Here is a 7,232-nt window from a genome sequence, read left to right as displayed (position 1 = left end):
AATTTGGGGAAGTGTTTCTTGCCTCTGAAAAGCAAAAAAGACTCTTCGACTATAACTCCACTTAATTTGACTCTGAGGATTGTAGTTCCTGAATAGCTGACTGAAATGAAATTCTATAAAGCCAGTCCTCTAGTCCCCCCATACTGATATATTTCAGTGTGAGACCTAACATAAGGGTAGAAGACAGCAGTATTACTCTTCTCTGTGTTTCTGCACCGAGAACTCTTGCACTGGCAAGAGTTTTTTTCAAAAAGCTCTTCTGGATAGAGCCATGTTGCATGGAAATAAAACAAAAACAAAACAACAACAGAAAAAAAAACTAGCGTCTGTACCCATTGATATCATTTAGGCATTTAACCATGTAAGGAAGATAGAAATTAAGGAAAAATGATTGTGTGTATATACACATGTGAAAACATGCACATATGTACATGCCTGTTTACATATACATATTTATTGGTACACATATATGTACATATAAAGTTCAGTAGAAGTTGTTAGTTCAAGAAATTACCAGAATAGGTGCATTAAAGCTTGATAAAGCTTTGTAAAATTTATGGAGGTAGCCCCTTCAAGACTTGATGTGAGTTATGAAATCTAATTTTGTTTTCATAGCTCTGTGATAAAATTTTATCAATGTTATAAAAAGGGTCTTTACTAAGACTGACCGGAAAATCTGAACTATCTGGCCAGGCAATAAAAACACATTCCTTAGCTGCAAAGTGTCAGACAAGCAAGGTTTAACTGAAATTGATCGATAAGGCTTCCTTTTACAGTTGAGTGCATTCACTTTACCTCATAGGATAATAGTTTCTTTTTTTAATGGTTTTTCCATTAATATCAGACTTCAGTGTTAGTAAGGAACAAGAAAGACATAAAAGAGAGAGAGAGATGCCATCAAGAAAGAATGTTGTGATCTTTAATGGTAGGGCACTTGAGCTCAAAGTGCTTGTGAGGTTGAAGCATGGAACTTTTGTTACTGATTATTATGGGTTGAACTATACCTCCTTTCCCCCACCCAACTAAATTCACACACTAAAATACTCTCAGCACCTCAGAAAGTATTTTGTTTGCACATAAGATCGTTGCAGATGTAAATAGTTAGTGTGAGGTCACACTAGAGTAAGATCAGCCCCTGATCCAATATAACCAGTGTCCTGATTAAATGGGAAAGTTTGGACATAGGCATAATGGAAGAATGTCATTTAAAGATGAATGTAGAGATCTAGAGATCTAGGTGATGTTTCTACAAGCCAAGTGCGATTTAGGCTGGCATTACAAAACACCTTACATTGCGTGGCGTACAATCAATAGAAACTAATTTCTCATAGTCCTGGGGATTAGGAATGCCATAATCAAGGTGGTAGGAGGTGTGTGTGTGTGTGTGTGTGTGTGTGTGTGTGTGTGTGTGTGTGTGTGTGTGTGTGTGTGTGTGTGTGTGTGTGTGTGTGCGTGCGCATGCACATACGAGCTCGTGCACATGCATGCATGCGTTCATACAGGCTTGAACTCAAGGCTTCATGCTATTGCTTTTTTGATCAAGGAAGATAATTGACCATTTGAGCCACAACTCTACTTTTTTTTTGCTAGTTAACTGCAGATAAGAATCTCCTAGGCTTTTCTTCTCATACTGGCTTTGTACTGTGACTCTCAGATCTCAGCCTCATGAGTAGCAAGGATTGCAGGTGTGAGCCACTAGTGCACTGAACCAGTAGAGTTTGTGTCTGGTGAGGGCTTGCTTCATGATTCATAAATAATGCCTTCGTACTATGTACTCACATAATAGAGGTCCCACTCTGTGGGACCTCTTTTATAAGGATGCTAAATCCTACTCATGAGGGTTCTATTCTCATGATGTCATCACTTCCCGAAGATCCTACATTCTAATTTTGACACCATAGGATTTTGGTGAGGAGTCACAAATATTCAGACTGTAGCACCAACAAAGCTTAGATAAAGCTTGGAACCAATTCTTCCCATAACCCTCAGCAGACACCAACCCTGCTAACACCTTGACATTAGACTTCTAGTCTCAAGAGCTCTAAGATAATAAATGTCCATTTTTTGTAGCTAATCATTTTCATGGTTTTTTTCTGTTGTGGTGGTGGTGGTGGTAATGGTAGTAGTGGTGGTAGCTGTGTTGGTCTGAGCATATCCTCCAAAATCTACGTGATAGAAACAATCCTAATAGTTTCAGGAGATGTTTACATCATACAGGCTCTCCCCTCATAAACAGATTGATGCGCTATAACGAGGTCTCCCAGATGGGGAAAAGGGATGTTTATGGTGTCTTACCCTTCCTCCTTTGACCAAGTGAGGCCAGAATAAAAAGGTTCTCACCAAGTACCCCTGACTTTATCTTGGTTTTGGAGTTTCCAAAACCAAGATATGTTTGTGTTCTTTATTAATCACTTAGTCTCAGGTATTCTGTTATAGTAGCACAAAATGGACTGAGATAGAAGCCCTAGAGAAATAATTAATGGATAAATGCAGCACCTGGGCAAGGAAGTGGGAGTCCTACTCTTATACTCTGACCTGAAGAGAGACTGAGGACCTCGCTTGGCCAGGGTAATAGATCTCCTATCGTGAGCTGATCATCAAAGTGTGGTTCTCCTTGCTAATTTGTCAAGGAAATTATCCAAGCAGGCAGCAACTGAAGAATAAAATGAGTCCTTAGAAGCATCCCATGAACTCACTTCTTAAGTTACCGATAATGATTTCTGACACTTTCACAGAACTGAGCACTTGCAGAGAGTTGATGTCATGAAAATAATACAGACCATGGGATTAGGCAGATCATTTAGCTCTGTGGGCACTCATCAGAAGCTCAGCTTTCCTATCTGTAAGATATAAAAGCAGTAGGAAAAGTATCTACATTATAGAGTGGTTGGAAACATTGACAGTGTCAGACAGCAATATAAAAGTCCATCACAGGGCTGGGAAGGTGGCTCAGTGGTAGAGCGCTTGCCTTGCATGCATGAGGCCCTGGGTTTGATTCCTCAGCACCACATAAGCAGAAAAAAAAAACCAGAAGTGGTGCTATGGCTCAAATGGTAGCACACTAGCCTTGAACTGAAGAGCTGAGGGACAGCACCCAGGCCCAGAGCTCAGGCCCCACGACTGGACCCCCCCCCAAAGAAAGTTCATCACAGTGCTTAAACACCAAAGCATGCTTACCTTTCTCCTCTGTGTCAATCATTTCATTTAATTCTTGTACAAATGACTAGCTTAACACCCAAGATGTAAAACTTGAGTTAAGGCCTTTGATACAAGATGGAGGCTCTTTCCTAGAAACCAGTTCTACTATTGGCTACCACAAAGCCACACCATGACTTCCTTCTATCACTTTTTGGGGATTCAGATTGAGCTTCTGAGGGCAAAGGTGACCCCAGGTGGAGATGCAAGTGAACATGTGTAGAAAGGTCCTGCTAAAGAGGAGATTGATTGCAGAAGCCAGCTGGAAACCTGGCTACCCCAACTCCTATTGTCTAACTGTATCTTAATGCTGAATCAGAAGCAGACTTTTAAAGCTGGATCTAATTTAAGAAATGAGGAATCTGTCATTTTCAGTTCTAGAAGTGGGAGCAGCAGCTCAGATGGTTCCTCAGCTCCTTCTCATCAAGTTGGATGTGATCTCATAAACCCAGACCAATATTCTTTCCATCCTATTATGTGTCCCAAGTATCCAGGAGTGTCAGCTCAGGAACAGAAGAACCAGAATGGATCCATAGATAGGTAACATATTCTTGAAGTTAACCTTTTCCACGGGAGAGAAATGTGGTATTAGTGGAATCAAGCTCTATAGTTTGTAGTCAAGGTAAAGGTGCATTCCAAAATGGCACCATAAATGTAGTAGTGTGGCAAGGCATGCAATCACTTTTCCACATTTACTCTTCTGAAGAGTAGAGATTTGGGGCCCCTGTACTTAGCTCCCAAAGGAGCTCATGGGGGTCTCAGAGCAGACTTAGGGTGTGAGAACAATGAGCTGTTTGGCTCTCTCTCCAACTGGCTGACTCCCATTTATATGCTGTTTCTGGCAGCGGGGATCAGTCTGGGTCACCTCACTACCACAGAGTAAATATGCTGAAAATTATTACTATTTCAGACAAATGTTTAACTGTTCTCAGACTGTCTATGACACCAGAGGCCAAAGTCACAGCAATCTAACCTAGGAGTGAGTTTACTTTACCTTGTGATTTATGGAATGAGAATTCTGGGTGCTCTGTGGGACTAATTTAATACAAAACATTCAGATGTCTGTCTTATAATGCCATTCATCTTTCCTTAGCCTGCCTATACCAAGAGGGATGGGGGGGGCATGTAGTTCAGAGAGCAGCCTCTCCCTTCTCAGCCACAAATCACCATGCTTGTGAAACAAAGTGACATGTCTTCCCTTCCAAGCCAGGCTGCTTGTGGGCGGCAGAGGCTCTGTCTGGGCCATGATGGGAGAAGAGTTTTTTTCTGCTTTATCATGCCTTAGGAGTGCTTTGAAAGTTACCATGTGATCATGAAGAGATCATAAGCCTTCAAAGGAAATTTAGCTAGTCGGGACCATCCCATCAACAAGTGCATATTTCTTTTATAACACAATGTGCTATTCTTCTGTGTAATAATGTAGGTAAGGAGAAGAAAGTTCCACAAAAAGCCAAATTCTGATGTGATATGTTGCAGAATATTGCCCAGATTAAAAAACTAGGTGTTTTGGGTGCATAGAAAAAGAAAACAAAAAACTTTGACAGCCAGGAGATTACCTCTCCCACTCATGCAACAAATATCCCCTACTGCCTGCTGTAAGACGCCTTCAAATCTGCACACACCTGGCCTTGTTATCAAAGGGTCTGCAAAGTAAAGACAGGAGTGTGCCCATTATGTCCTGCAATTAAGGTAAGCCATAGAGTAGGAGAAGGCCATGGACCCAGTAATCATCACTGTCAAGTATAAGGAGTAGTCAAGGAAGATTTTCTGAGAAAACCACAAAAAGAAAATGTGTAAAGATATGAAAGGAAGACAGAACATACATCAAGATGCATTACACTCGCAAGCTGACAGGTTGATTTAAAACCCCTTCCTACAACTGCTTCCAGATAATTGAGAGAATACACAATTTGGAGAGACTGGAGGGAATTCAGGATAGATGGAGAGCAGATCTCCGTGAACAAAGGACTGAGAACTAAGATGAGTGCAGAGCCAGAAGAATGCCATATTCCAAAGGAGTTGGCCCCACAGGAAGAATTTGCCATTCATTTTGAGACCAAGAGAAGACTGAAAGTCTTTAAGTTAGGTAGTGTCATGCCACGGTACAGATTTCTTTCTAGAAGAATCACTTTGGCTATACATTTTATTTTATCTTTTTTTTTGTCTTTTGCTTCAACTTTGATTAAAAAAAAACTGGAGAGGAGAAAGACTGGGGGCAGGGCGTGCAATGAATGGATAGAAAACTGTTAGTATTTTTCCAGTGATCAATGACAGTGGTCTGAAGGCAGTGAAAGTAAATGACTTCAAAGTACTTAGAAACACGACAAGTGAATTCCATTTTACTCATAATAACAGTTGTAAGTTGGTGGAGATGAAAATCGACCTCTGTTGTCAAGTCATTTCCTGAGTGAGACAGAGGACCTGGCATGTGGCGTCCTGTTGACACTGTTATGTGCTGTGGCTGCAGTTTGCCTTCTTACATGTGGCTTAAGTTGTATGTACAGATGTGGTTCACATCAACCTTTCATGAAAACTGGGCATTTTCTAATGGATGTCTTGGGGAAAAAAAGAATAGGTAAAAGATAGATGACAGATAAGATAATGATAGATAGATACAGACATATAGACATACATACATACATCCCTAGATACACAGATATATATATAGAGAGAGAGAGAATGAAGGAAATAGAGGGAAATAACAAAGAGAATGAAGAAAGAGAGAAGGAAAGAAAGAAATAAGGAGGGAGGGAAGGAGGGAGAGAGGTGAAAAAGAGAGAAAGAAAGACAAGGAAGGAAGGGAGGAAAAGAAAGGAAGAAAGAAAAAGAAACCCATAGAAAAAGGTAAAGGAAGAAGAAAGAAAGAAAGAAAGAAAGAAAGAAAGAAAGAAAGAAAGAAAGAAAGAAAGAAAGAAAGAAAGAAAGAAAGAAAGAAAGAGAAAAGAAGGAGGAGGAAGAGGAGAAGGAAAGTGTGAAGTGAGAATGGAAATCAGGAGGGGAGCATATTTGAACATGGCTGGCTATATATATGAAGTAACTGAAAGGCTAATTTGCTTTGTATTTTCTGTCTTGTGAGGAAGGTTTCTACTATATGGATTTCTATTATAGGGACAAAAATTATCTGGAAAATTAATTTTTCTCAGAATACTTGCTAACTAACTGAACTAATAGTCTGTAAATTTTCACATGGTTAGAGAGGAAATGCAGGTAGCTCAGACTTTTGCATTCATGAGACCTAGGACAAACAGACAGAGATGTTCAGCTTTCCCTTTAGTAAGTAGCTCTTTTACTGAAGAAAGGGCAGTTATGGAAAACAGGAATCCTGCCCTTGTTCCAGGCTTTCCTTCTTTGTTCATATAAGAAAGTATGACATCCCTAGGAAGCTGTTTCCCCACCCTCAGAACTACGCTGCTCCTTTGATATATGCACCACAGTGCTGACATATCCTTGTGACCTTTAAAATTGCAAGATTTTTTTCAGCACTGAAGGCAGCTTAATTACCATGGGAAGTTGTTCCATACCTCAGACTTGCTTGTTTAGCCTTCTAACGGCTGGGTGTAGTTCCAACCTCTTTATGGTTAGCCCTGAATCTACACCATTTCCACCATTTCTTAGAGGAAATAGTGATGATTAAAAGAAAAAGCATGTAGACAGTGACTCCATCCCTCAGACAGAGAAAATGCTTCTTTGTTCTCTTAGTCTCTGATGGTAAAATTGGTGTTCTTAAAACTGGTACTCAACACCTGGCCTTGCCCATCTGGCAAAACTTCTCAAACTGTGGTCAGCTCCCATACTTTGCTGGGTAAAATGCAGATACACTGGCCTGCTCTGACTCAAAGAGTATGCAAAATATCTGGGCCAGGCCTAAGGATTTGTATTTTCTCAGAAGCCCGTCATGTTTCCTGTGCACACAAAAATTTGATAATCTTATTAGGAAGGCCTTCTTTGTTGACACACAAATTGTTTTAGAAAGGATTGGTTTCATCAGTGCTGGGTCTTGAACTCAGGGCTTGGGCTTTGTCCATGAGCCTCCCTGT

The sequence above is a fragment of the Dipodomys merriami genome, unplaced genomic scaffold (assembly GCF_024711535.1).
Source record: "Dipodomys merriami isolate MVZ:Mamm:240054 unplaced genomic scaffold, mDipMer1.0.p SCAF_21, whole genome shotgun sequence".
NCBI lineage: Eukaryota > Metazoa > Chordata > Mammalia > Rodentia > Heteromyidae > Dipodomys > Dipodomys merriami.
The sequence above is the reverse complement of the archived record's forward strand: the minus strand, read 5'-3'. Positions refer to the sequence as shown.